General features: G+C 41.3%; 1 long non-coding RNA gene across 1 annotated transcript; it reads right to left on the reverse strand.

Annotated features, from left to right (window-relative positions):
- Positions 1 to 1,084: 1,084 nt before the first annotated feature.
- Positions 1,085 to 8,470, reverse strand: LOC132080110 (uncharacterized). Its single transcript, XR_009419495.1, has 4 exons — positions 8,421 to 8,470; positions 7,128 to 7,235; positions 6,127 to 6,210; positions 1,085 to 2,172 (listed from the first exon to the last, which is right to left on the reverse strand). It is a non-coding gene; the product is annotated as an uncharacterized LOC132080110 (long non-coding RNA).
- Between the last annotated feature and the right edge of the window lie 4,373 nt (positions 8,471 to 12,843).

The raw sequence follows: 12,843 nt of genomic DNA on the forward strand, positions 1-12,843 counted from the left end.
TTTTTCTATTCATTCAGCCACTGAGATGTTAAGACCGTGGGCAGGAGGAAGTGAAATGGACCTTATTGTGGCTAGAAAAAATAGAAAAAATGATTGAGCCTTAAAAAGATCATTACATTATACACTGTGGTGATGTTGATGAGAGACAGAGATCACTAAATCTGCAGCAATTTACATCAAGAGCACCTTCCATAAATAATAAAAAAAAAATAATATATGCACAGTTTTTTTCTTTTCCTTATTTTCAAACAAGGCACAGTGAAAAATCTTATCACCAAACTACCCTGACATCATTAAAAACATGAATGTACTCCCAGCTGTGCTCTGGTATTTTATGCCTTTTTCAACTTTATTCACAAAGTTCTTATTCCAAACTGACCAATCTAATTGTCACACATAAAGCCTGTACAGGGTCTGCCTGTTTTGCTCCATATTTGCCCTAGTCCAAATTACTTTAGAGCCAACTTTAATACCTTAGAACCATATCAACTACAAACACAAGATGTCTGCACACAAACACTTACCTGAATTAAAGCCACTTGGTAGCTAAAAGATTGCCTGCAAAGGGATTTCCAGTATTTTAGGAGAGGCTGATGAATTCTGGTGGGATTTAGCAAAAACTGACAAGGAAGTGCCAAGTCAAGGGGTAAAGAAATGATCAGAACAAACTGACAAGACAGAAACTGGGACCAGTGTTGGAATTCCTCAATCACATGTTAAAGACCTACAAACTCTGTGGCTGTGCCCAGAACTCCCTTCTGCACCTGGATCCTTCCCATAATCAAACCAGATGATTTCCACCTGTTGCATTTCTGAACTTTTTACTACACACAGGTGAAATTAATTTGTGTTCAACAAGGGCACTACCAAAGGAAGGTCAGCCACCAGGACACAAAGTACAATTGCCATGCTCTTGAATTTTTCATAAGGTGCCCAAATTTGATGTGATCAGAATTTTTAATAACTGCAGGACTAGCTAATTTTAAATTATTAAAACATTTCCGGGTTTTGCAAGTGATTTCATTTGAACAAGAGCCCAAACACATATTATACCAGAGGCTTAAAACATAAGGATTGTAAGTGATTGCAAATTAACATCTTTAATAGAATACAGTATGAACTTAGAGGACAAAGCTAAGGAATTGATTGACCTCATAGTAAACCATAAATAGTAAGAAGTAAAATTATTAATCACTCTCCTAGAAAAATCAAATTCACTCTACCAAGGCTAGCAACATAAGCCAGCTTATGATGAATTATGGTTTCAGAAACTTTTATTAAAAGCAGCCAGGTTACTGCAGAAAATTAGAAAGAATGAGTAATATGTTTTCCTTTAAGTTCTGTAAGCTTTTTTCCTTCACTTAGTTCATTTTCACCTTAAAGGAAATTTCTCTTCATCAACTATCAGGAGAGATTCTCCTCCAGGGGAAGAAAATCTGCACAATTCACCTACTTCTTACAATTTTGAGAAAATCTTCCATAACCAAGGTGCTGGTTTGGCTTAGACCACCCTGTAGAAGCCTCTGTGCTTAATTGCAGTTTCTTTTCCAGTAACTTAAGAAACAGAGTGTCAGGAGGGTGACCAAACTGCTGCTTGGGTGCCCACATTTCTTCAGAGCTTTAGGAGTGAAGATGCTGACAGGCTGTCCATGAGGGCACAAACCCATTCCTGGCCCAGGAGAGGGGAATTCAAAGGTGTTTAAAGCTGTTCCACAGACAGGGGTTGTGTGAACACCCTCAGCAGGAGCTGGAATGACAAATCCAGTGCTTGGCACAGGAGCTGCTTCCAATGCAGCCTCCCCTCAAGAGAGAATTTCTCACATTGAGGAATGGTTACCTGGGAGCTCCCCCTTTAATAGAAAGGGTCACGGGCTCCCTGCACCCTCCATCACCCCAAAAGGCACAAAGTTCAATCTCCAGCTCTCTGCACAAGTATTTTTTGTTGAGGTCTGATCCCAGCCCTGCTAATTGAAAGAGATGCTGCAGTGCAGGCAGCACAGCCAATACATTGCAGTGGCATTTGAAATCCTCTGCAGCAGCAGGGCTCCTCATCTGTGCATCCTGCCCTGCAGATCTGCTGCCTCCCCCTTGGCTTCCTTGGGGTAATCAGAATAAATGAATGCACTGGAGAATGACGGAAGGCACAACACATTGGCATCTCTTTCTTGGTCTCTGCAGTAAAAGTTATTCATATACCAAACAGTTTCACAACTTATGGCTTTATTTCAAGCTGAGGGCTTGTAGCATTCTAGAGAATTCTTAGAGTCCCTTATGTTCCTAATGTAATATTTACAGCACCCTATACCAAACTAAAGGCTATATTTACTGAGGCAGCCTCAATTTTCTTTTTCTCTTCTGTCTCCTCTCTGTGCTTCCAGCAAGAGGCACTCAGGGAGAAGCCAAATGACATGCTAATTATATTTTTTGTTAATCTTTTAAATTCACAAGCACTTGCTATGTCAGTTTACCTAGTGTGGATATTATTTGGAATAAAAATCAAGCTTTGATTCCATTTTAATAAGAAATTTTGTGTGGTTTCACAAAAAGGCTGGAACAAATTAGGGGCCTCATGGATGCCAGTTCAGAAGTTTTATGCATATATAAGAAAAATCTATAAAAATTTTAAGTGGATATTCCGCTTCCTGGTATTTCTGAGATTCATTTCATCTTAGAACTCTATTGAAAGAGAAGGCAAATCTTTCCAGTGTGTTTGTTATGATCACCACAGAAATTCTTGCTTCTGAGAAATTACAATATGTTTAGCCACATCTGTGCAGGAGTCAGATAAAAAGTAAGCAAAATGCTGCAGTTTCCAAGATCAGGACCATACCCTCTGTAGGAGGGGATTTCCACCACAGAGGGTGCCTGATCTAAAGCAGTCCCTGTGGCCTTTATGAGGATTAATGTCTATATACAATGAGCCATGAGGGAACCACAGATCTGAGAGGGAATGTCATCCTTTGTGCATGTTCCCACAAAACTGATTTACATCTTGAACACTCTGGGTGTAATTTGTATTTAATGAAAAACATTTATTTTAAATAGAAGGCAAAATATTATCTGCATTGATTTTCTGATACATATAATTATACCAAGCATGATACTGAAATCATGGCTGATGTAATGGTTGGCCCTTTGATACAAAGAACTCTTTCACATCAGCAACACTGACTACTGACCTTAAAGCCACAGCTCTTCACACCTGCTAGACAAGTAACAGAAACCATAAATAATAAACAGTGTTATTTTCAGCTTAGACTCCCTTAATGATTTATTGGGTGAAACATGTATGTATTGCAAAGTGTTCGTTAAACAAATATTGTCTTTTCCAACCTGTGTCAAATGAAACCTGGAGTTCAGGATGCTCAGGCCAGCACTGCAGCACTGTACTAAAAGTCTCAAAAATAACTGAGATCAGTTGGAATGCTCAAAGTTTTCCTTACCTGCTCAACCTCAGGCTTCCCGCAGGTGAGTGCTAGACCTTGGCATCCTTAAAGTAATCTATTCACAGTGCAGTAACACAAAACAATCTCAAGCTGGTGCCTCCAGGAAGGGACACTGGATCCTTGGGCTCTTACACCCCCAGAATCCATTTCCCAGAGAGTCTGGGCTTTTCTGCTGAGCCCTCTGCCCCTGCCCTGTTAATATCACTCCCCTGGCCAGCACCACAGGTGTCCCTTGTTATGCAAAGTGTCAGCAGTTCCCTGTCCCCATCTGGGGCTCCTTTCCCAATCCCAGAGCTCAGCTGGGAGCTCTCCCTGCAGCTGCTCACCTGCACCAGGTGTGTTCCTCAACAGAGCTACCAGGAGAGATATTCTCTTTTTTCTATTTCCACAGTGACTATCAGTTGAGTTACCGGCTTTAAGCAACTGCAAAATGTGGAGTTTTTACTTTGATTTACAGTAAATCTTTCATCTTATATATTTGTGGCTGTGGGGTCAACTGCCTGTGAGATTTACTGTCAGTCCTCAATAGACACAGTGATCTGTAAATCTACCACATTAATCCATTGGTGTGTAGGATTTTATCATGGCAGCTCAGCCCCACAAAGCCATTCTCTAACACACTCAGCAGCAAGATAGGGGAGAGGACTGAAAGGGTAAAAGTAGGAAAACTTGAGATCAAGACACTTTAATAGGTAAAACAAGCAATTAATTCATTACTGCCCATGGGCAGGAAGGTGTTCAGCAGGGCTCCATCACTTCTGAGAGTGACTCAAGAAGGCAAATGCCATCACTCCAATCCTCCCCCACCCCACCTTCCTTCCATTTTCCCCACTTTTATATGCTGAGCATGAGGCCATGTGGCCTGGGGTGTCCCTCTGATCAGCTGTCCTGGCTATTTTCATCTCTGAACCTTTTGTGTCCCCAGCCTCCTCCATGGAGGTGCACAGAGAGAGGCAGGAAGGCTTTTTCTCTGCTCAACAGTGAATAAAACATCCCTCTGTTATCAACACAAACCCAAAACAGCCCCCTACCAAGTCAACTCCATGCCAGCCAAAACCAGCACAGCCTTTTGTACTTCTGCCTACCCCCAGCAACACCTCATTAATGTATGTGATCAATGCCATTGGAATAATGGGCTTGCACATATTTGAAGGTTTTGGGCTGAATAATTATATCATTATTACATCATGCACCAAGTGATAAAGCCCCACAGCAGCTCCAGCTGGAGAATGCTCAGCAGACTCTCTGCTTTGCAACGCAGGTCTGTGGTTCTGTGCTCTTCTGGATTTTGCAGCAGCTCTCATGGAAAGAGATTTTTTTTCTCAGGACCTAACCCTGGAGCCTACAGAGCCCTTTTCCAGCTGCAAACACATCCTGCCACAGCTGGCTTCCAGCAGCTCCACTTGAGCAGAGCCAGGCTCATCCAAACCAGGTCAACATGGGCACCTGGGCTTTGACCTTGATCTCAGGAAAGATAAACACACTCAAAGATCATCCAAAACAGCAGTGATGGTGATAAAGAGGGAATACTATGTGGGGAAGGTAGGGACTTCTCAAATCTTTGCAGATTCACTATAGGATGTTGCATAATTAATATAACTTCAGCAGCAGAGAGAAGCCCTAAAGAGAAGCAAGAGAGCCCTACAATAGGTCTACAACAAGGAAAGAACAAACTGAGTAACATTATTTAGGTCTCTCTGACTCAAAAAGTTTCTGCAGTAATTGAAGATCAAGGCCATCAGCATTTCTTTTCAGAGGCAGGGTAGAATTTACACACTAATTACCATGAGATACACTTCATAAAGCATTCAAGCATCCTTGGACAAAGGCAGTTCTGGTCCTACAGAAACACTAGTGAAGATCACATTGTGTTTTCTGGGAAATGAGAAGAGGCTATTTATGTAGCCTTTTCAGATCTACTTGAAAAACTCAGTATCTACCTGCAACCTTTGCTTCCCAGAAGCCTTTGAAAAACAACTCTCAAGCCTAAATCTCCTCCCCTTTCATCATGCAGACAGTCCTTGCACACAGGTGGTGAAGTCATGGGTTTTTATACTCCTGTCAAGACCCTGCATGAGTTATGTGCCACAGGTGAGCACAGATGAATGCAATACTCATTTTGGAGCTGGTTGATGCCAGTCTGATGTATGCACCTTCTGCTGCTGCAATGTACCACAAGGACAATCTATTACAAATAAAAGTTAATGAAGATTATATATTCAGTCTGAATCTGTTGTCCACACATTTTGTCTCTGGACAAAAATGACTCACACATAAAACGTGGTGCTGCCCACTCGCTGCCATAACTCCACAGCAGCATATTCTTTTTATGATGCAGCACAGAAAACAAACACTTGCACAGTAAAACTCCAGCTGGGAGGAATAATGAAGCATTTAGCAAACCAGACAAAGACCACACGGCTGCATGTCCCTCAACACAGCAGAACCTGTTACTGGATATCATAATTAATAAGCTAATGATGGTCTCCTAACCATCCAACAAGTTTTTACGAAAGATATAAATTACTTTTAATTTTCTTTTCAGGGATTAAATCAGTCAAATATCTAAGAACTAAATACTTTTGGTATGTGCCAAATTCACTGCAGCCCTGAAGCTGCAGAATTTGTGCACAGCCCCAGTACTGCTTGTGCAGCTACTTGGAGGAACATGAGAGCTTACCTAACTTCATAGACCTCACTGATGCTGACTAAAACAGGACACTGGAACTCGTGCACATGGTCAGCAGACAGGAGTACAAGGTAACTGGAAAAAAAGAAAATAATAAACCAGGATTTCATTGCCCTTATAGCAGCACACAAGTTTCTCCCACCACGGCGCCTGAGGCATGACAAAGACAGGACAAAACAAAATAAATTAACTCTGGGCAAATCTTCATTATTTTCTGCAGGACTTCTGGAATCCCTTCTCCTTCCCAAGTCCTGTCCTTCACATGTTTTCACTGCTGTTTGTGGGCCAGAGGATGAGTTTCTTCAAGGGAATTTGGTGGCAAGCACTGCAAGAACTTGGGTTTTAAGTCCAGTGTTAAAGGGCCTGCAAACACAAAGCCAAGTCATCTTTATAAAATAATTGTGGTTTCTTAATGCTGAGAAGGGACTTTCAGCATTTAAAGGAAAAACCAAGATCAGTCATTAGCCCACTAGTTAATTTTTCCCCCATATCTACTCTCTGACCACTGCAAAATGCTGGCAGGAAAGAAAGTCAGATGTGTTTGAGAGCTTGGTACTGAACGAATTAAATAATCCTCCATGCACTGAAAGTAAAAATACACACTGTATGAGCCATGACAAGCAACTTGCTGGTTTGTGATGAACCTTGAGAGAAGCTGTGATCACCCACTGAAGTGTGAGTGGCAGGAAAGGGAGTCTGGAGAAAAAGGTCTGCTCAAGCTTTAGGGCAATCTCTGCACCAGAACAAAAGGCAAACGAACTCACCACAAGTAACTGTGTGCTGGAAAGCAGTTTCTAACAGAAATGAGGTCTGGAAGTGTCTTCAGACATGACAGTGGAAAAAAGTTTAACTGCTTTTAAATTCTGAATAGACTTTTATATAAATGTCTGTGAGACAGAACCTTTGGATTTTGCTTCCATTCTTCTACACCTCTTCTGGGCAGAACTACACCAACAAATGGTTATTTTAAAAGGAAGTCTTAAAATACAAACCAGAGCATGAGGCAGAATGTGAAGATACATATTTTCAGGAAGAGACAGGCTTCTTCTCCCCACTCTGCCATTGGGCCACCTTCAAAATTCTCTCAAGTAGTTTTCCATCTGTGAAGAAAACATTGTGGAGGATCCAGTTCAGAGTGGGATTGCGTACCATTAATGTGCTCTGAGAGTGCAAAGCACATAGACCTATCAGTCTACTCCTAAATTTTAGTAGACAATGCTTAGTGATAAAGACCACATGAAAAATTACTCTATTTTCCACTGAGAGACAATACAGAGCAGTTCAGATTTTTACACTTTATTACATTATTATCTATTAATAACCTATGAATACCCCAAAGTATGACACCAAGTCACTGCACAAACATCAGATGAAATAAAAAATAATCTCAAAAGTCTTGGGCATCCAAAGCCAAATTTCCGGAACAGATTTTGTACTCTCCTACTGTAACTTGTCAGGTCTCCCAATTTTGTCTCATTTTGGCCCAGTTATTCTAATGAGAATGTTCTTTTCCATGTCTTATATAAATGCTGTAAATGCTTTCCTTGACCACACGTTCCTGTGAATACACAGGAAACATTAACTGGGAGCTCTTCTGCTTGCACAGACAGGGAACACTTCTGGCTGGGCACATTTTTCTTGTCCTCACACTGTGGGGAGTTGACCTGGCTGGACTGCAGGTGCCCACCAAGCCATTCTATCACTCTGCCTCTGGACAGGCAAGACAAAATTGTGAGGAAAGGCTCAAGGGTTGAGATAAGGTCAGGGAGAGCAATCACCAGCTACTGTCATGAGAAACAACTTGGGGAAAAAGTAATTTAATTTATTACCAACATAATCACAGCAGCATACTAAGAAATGAAAACAAATCTTAATACACCTCCCCCTCACTCCTGCCTTCTTCCCAGGCTCAATTTCACACCCACTTTTCCCTCAGTCCTCTCCCTCAGTGGCACAGGGGACACAGAATGGGGATGTGACCAGCTTGTCACACATTGTGTGACATCTGCTGCCCCTTCCTCTGCACTGGGGACTCCTCACACTCCTCCTGTGGCCCAGCATGGGGTCACTCTGATGGGGGACAGCCTTCCGTGAGGTTCTCCAGAGCCCTTCCCATAGGCTAAAGCTCTTCACAAGACTTCATTCACAAAGGGTTGCAAACCTTTGGGCACAAGTCACAAGTCCAGCAAAGCTGCTTCAGACTGGGTTCCTCTCTGCCTGGCCCTACCAGAACCTGCTCCAGAGTGGGCTCCTCTCTGTTATCATCTTATTGCAAAGTTCCATACCTTCTTGGTGATTTCTCACGGACATCTCCTCACAGCACAGCCAACAAATCCCAACTCTCTTCTCCACCAGCTAACCCACTCATTTGTAGCACTCATCCTTATTGGACACAGCTGTGGCCTGTTCCTAATCTTTGGTGATTAGCACAGCTGCAACTCCTCAGGGGTGAGATTGCTTTCTGCACTATTCTCTTACATTCTATCCCTCCACACCTCTCTACACGGCCCTGCTAAGACCCTGCTCCAGACTGAGCTCCTCTCTGTTATCTTATTGCAAAGTTCCCATACCTTCTTGGTGATTTCTCACAGACAGCTCCTCACAGCACTGACTCCTTCTTCACAGCACAGCCAACAAACTCCAACTCCCCTCACCCAGCTGACCCACTCTTTTGTACCACTTGTCTTCTTATTGGACACAGCTGAGGCCTGTTAAGGGCAGGCCTGTTCCTAATTTTTGGTGATTGGCCCAGCTGCAGCTCTTCAGGGGTGAGATTGCCTTCTGCACTATTCTCCTGCATTTGATTCCTCCACACCTCTGCACAGCCCTGCCAGGACCCTGCTCCAAGAGGGCTCCCATGGGTCAGAGCCCCATCCCTGCCCCTCCCCAGGCTGGATCCCTGCTGCCAGGCCCCCCCTGTGCTGCAGGGCACAGCAGCCTCTCCATGGCAGCACCAGGGGCTGCAGGGGAACCTCTGCTCCAGCGCCTGGAGCACCTCCTGCCCCTCCTTCTGCACTGCCCTGCCTGTCTGCAGGGCTGCTCCTCTCACACATTCTCACTCCCCTCTTCTGTGCTGCAGTTGTTTTTGTGCAGTGGCCGCTCCTCCTCCCTAATCACTGTCTCTCAGTGCTGCCAGCTCTGCTGGGCTCAGCCTTGGCCAGGGCAGGTCCATCCTGGAGCTCTGTTGGACATGGGGATCATCTCTGGCACCTCCCCACAGAAACCACCCCAAGGAGCTCCCCTAAGGAACCAAAATCTGACCACAAAAACCCAATAAAACACACATGAAGTTTCAGTGCTGTGATGTATTAAATTATCACAATTCCTGCAACACCGATAAAGCAATTGCAATAATTGATGCAGTGGATCTCCAGGTCTGCAGAAATTGAGTCTGACTTTTGATAGATGAAGTGTTTGATACTGCAACGTCTGCCTGATCAGCATACATTGTTTTTCAACAGAGAGCCCTCACAGAAGAGTTTGTAAGCAACATTTATAAAATACAGATGCTCTTGGTTGCAGATGCATTGAAGGAAGCTTAATAGCAGTTTGGATAAGTGGTTGTGAACATCCAAGATGATTTATCACCAGTAAAAAACAACCCATTTTGTAAAACTTATATCCTATTAAAGAAGCATTAAACAAAAAGCAGAGCTAGAGAAATTGTCTTCCCTAGTGTTCTGTGGGGATTCTTTCTTTCTTTTTTTGTCATTATCAGCAACACAAACTTGGACAACAAAATAGCTTTTTTCGATGATGAATTTCGCGTTTATTTTGAAAAGCAGCATGGATAGGTAAATAAATTCTTTTAAAAAACCCAAGACTGGAATTCATAGCTATGTAGAGTTAAAAAAAATCAAGCAGAAGAATATTCTTTTAAGTCAGGATGAATGCATACATTTGTATTCCCTTCTGCACAATTGACTGAACTTCACATTCAAAATGTCAAGGATAAATATCCTTGAAATGGTTCTATTAAAACTGTGATAACCATAGTAACTGTATGTCGTTTGCTTATACCTTTTTTTCTTTTTTTTTTTTTTCATTTTGGTGCATATTCTTTGCAACAATGCTGCTAAGAGAGGTAAAGAAAAGCAAGCCCTACCTAATTAATGATTTGAATGTGGGTGTTGATAGCCTTCTTATGTTGTGAGATTTTGTTTGGTAATTTAAAGATCTGGTTTTGGATATGAAACCTGAATAGGCCATTATGAAAATACAGTACCACCTGCTGCACTCATCAGTTTAGAGAGGCTGTTATCTACTGTTTATTACTTCTTTTCCCCAAGTAATTATTTGCATCAGAAGAGGGGAGAGCAAGGTCCCCTCCAGCTCTGGATATTCTGTGATTCTATGCTTAAATTAAGTCAAAGATAATTAAGAGATCCAGCTACACAGCCTCCAATTACTATCAATACTAATGGATTTTATTCAGCTAAATCCCACAGACATTTGGCAAAAAAAAAAAAAAATCTCAGTGCTTAAACCAAAGCAAAGTGTTGTGGTAATATAACTGCTAAGCAGGGAACATAGATTCAGGTCTTTTTCAACAATATCAAGTACAATCCAAGGGAAAAGGCAGCTTTTCTTGGGAATGCTGGGGCCAGGACAGAACCATGCTCTCGTCATCCCACTGGCAAAATTCAGGGCCTGGACACAACCTCACCCCTAAAGGGGCTCTGACTTTAATGCAGTCTGATAATCCTACCTCTCTCTGTCTTTAGTTACAATTATATGTATTGTGATACTTCATTCAGCTCCAAGTTAACTATAAATTCTTAATTGGGATAATCTGGTAAAGCATACCCCCATTTCCCACCTCTCTTCTCATAAGAAGCAGCTTATGGTGCTCATGAACAGGTCAGCTGCAAAATAAAGTGGAGTGGTACAGCCTTCACTTGGTGAAAGTTAAAAAGTTTTTACTGAAAGTTAAAAAGCTCCTGATGAATTTGAGATCGAGTTCTAAAGTTCTTTTTCCAGACTGCTGATATTTCAATTCAATGTAATTCACACCTTCCAACTCCTTCACTCTGTGTGGGTAGAAATGAGGCAATAGTTCAGTGGTACTTTTGGATTTGGCAAAGGTTTCCGTCCAAGATATCTCTGCCCTTCAGTGCCTGAAGTTCTAGAAACAGAATTTTCCATGTGTGCAACCATAAGAAAATCATGTGGATTAAATAGAATAAAAAACACCTTACATAAACAATAGGGGGTTTTAACCTAAATTTGGGGCTACATTTACTCACATCCTCTGCCTTCTGTGAACCTATTTATTGTGAATGCAAATGGGCAATATGGAATCTTTGGCAAGGCATTCCTCCTTCATTCACTTGCAGCATTTCCAGCACAAGGAAAACAAATGAATTTTTAAAAAAATCTGAGTGAAGAAACTCAGCCTGGATCCAAATGATCTTCCTGAGCCTGTGTCAAGATGGTGAGCTTGTATATTTTTCTACATATTCTGTTTTAAGGCATCATACGGGGATGTTACAGAGAGTTAATGATTTCAGGGAAGGATTAAGGGAATGGTCAGGGAAATTCATAAGCTGCTTTGGTACTGTCAAAAGGAAAAATGGCAATATTATCTGTTCAAGGGCTTTCCTGATTCATGTGACAGATTATCCTTAAAGGCTGAACAATGCTTTGCTGACTGCCTTCTTGAGTTTGAAATGTAAAATCTCCCAATTTGCAAGCTTTGGGAAACATAGTCAGTTAAATCAACTAAATGTTTTTATATATCTATAAATTCTTTTCATTCTACTGCAGAGCACTTGCAAATGGTGCACCATCCTTCCCACACTTATCTAGCATTTAGTACCACATCCTCCATCCTATCAGAAATAGAGATGTTATGGATATTTTAATCCTTTAAAAATTATTCTTGTGGCTAATAATGCGTTTCTCTCATTCACTTGTCCTCAGAAAATAAAGAAAGAATGATCCAACATCTCCACTTTTTAACAGTGTTATGTGAACAAATTTTCATTGATTTCTGAGAAGGGACAATATTTTGCAGTAAACTGTCATGAAATCTTATCCACTTAGAAGAAAGATTTGGGGTTATGTTATCTGTCATTAAAAAACAAAAGCTGCTTTTACTTTCAGTATTGAAGTTGAAAGGTTCTCCCATATAAATATTTTTTGGTAAATATTTACACATTGGTCTCACCATGTTTCTGATTTTTTTCAGCACATAAATTATAGATTGCAATAAATATGAGCTTATTGGGAGTTTATTCACATCTTAAAGGCTCTAAATTAAAGAGATTTTATTATGTCACTGGATTAAATAGTCCAGTGACTACGAAGAATTTCTATTCACTTAAATAAGTGGTTTGTTGGCTGTGGATTTTTTTTTTACTGATTTTAATTTCTCTGAGTATCCCTTGATGTCAGCTCTTCTTTGTTTGCACTTCTGGTTTCTAAGGTAGGTTTCACTGACTATCAAGTTGGTGTTTTGTCAGTTTTGCCACCTTCACTCTTCACATGCAGGTCAGAAAACCTCCCTATAATAAATGTCTCAAGCATTTGAATTGAACCCTTCTTTCAATAAAGTTTGTTTAGTGAGGGGTTTTTTTTATGCTTCCTCCCCCTCTGATTTTATTTTACATAATGTATAAAGGCCAATCAATGCTCTGTGAACTTTTCAAGGAATCTTCTACCACTCATGCTCTAATAGCATATTTGCAGGCATAAAAATTAATCAAA

The sequence above is a fragment of the Ammospiza nelsoni genome, chromosome 15 (assembly GCF_027579445.1).
Source record: "Ammospiza nelsoni isolate bAmmNel1 chromosome 15, bAmmNel1.pri, whole genome shotgun sequence".
In the NCBI taxonomy this organism is placed as follows: domain Eukaryota; kingdom Metazoa; phylum Chordata; class Aves; order Passeriformes; family Passerellidae; genus Ammospiza; species Ammospiza nelsoni.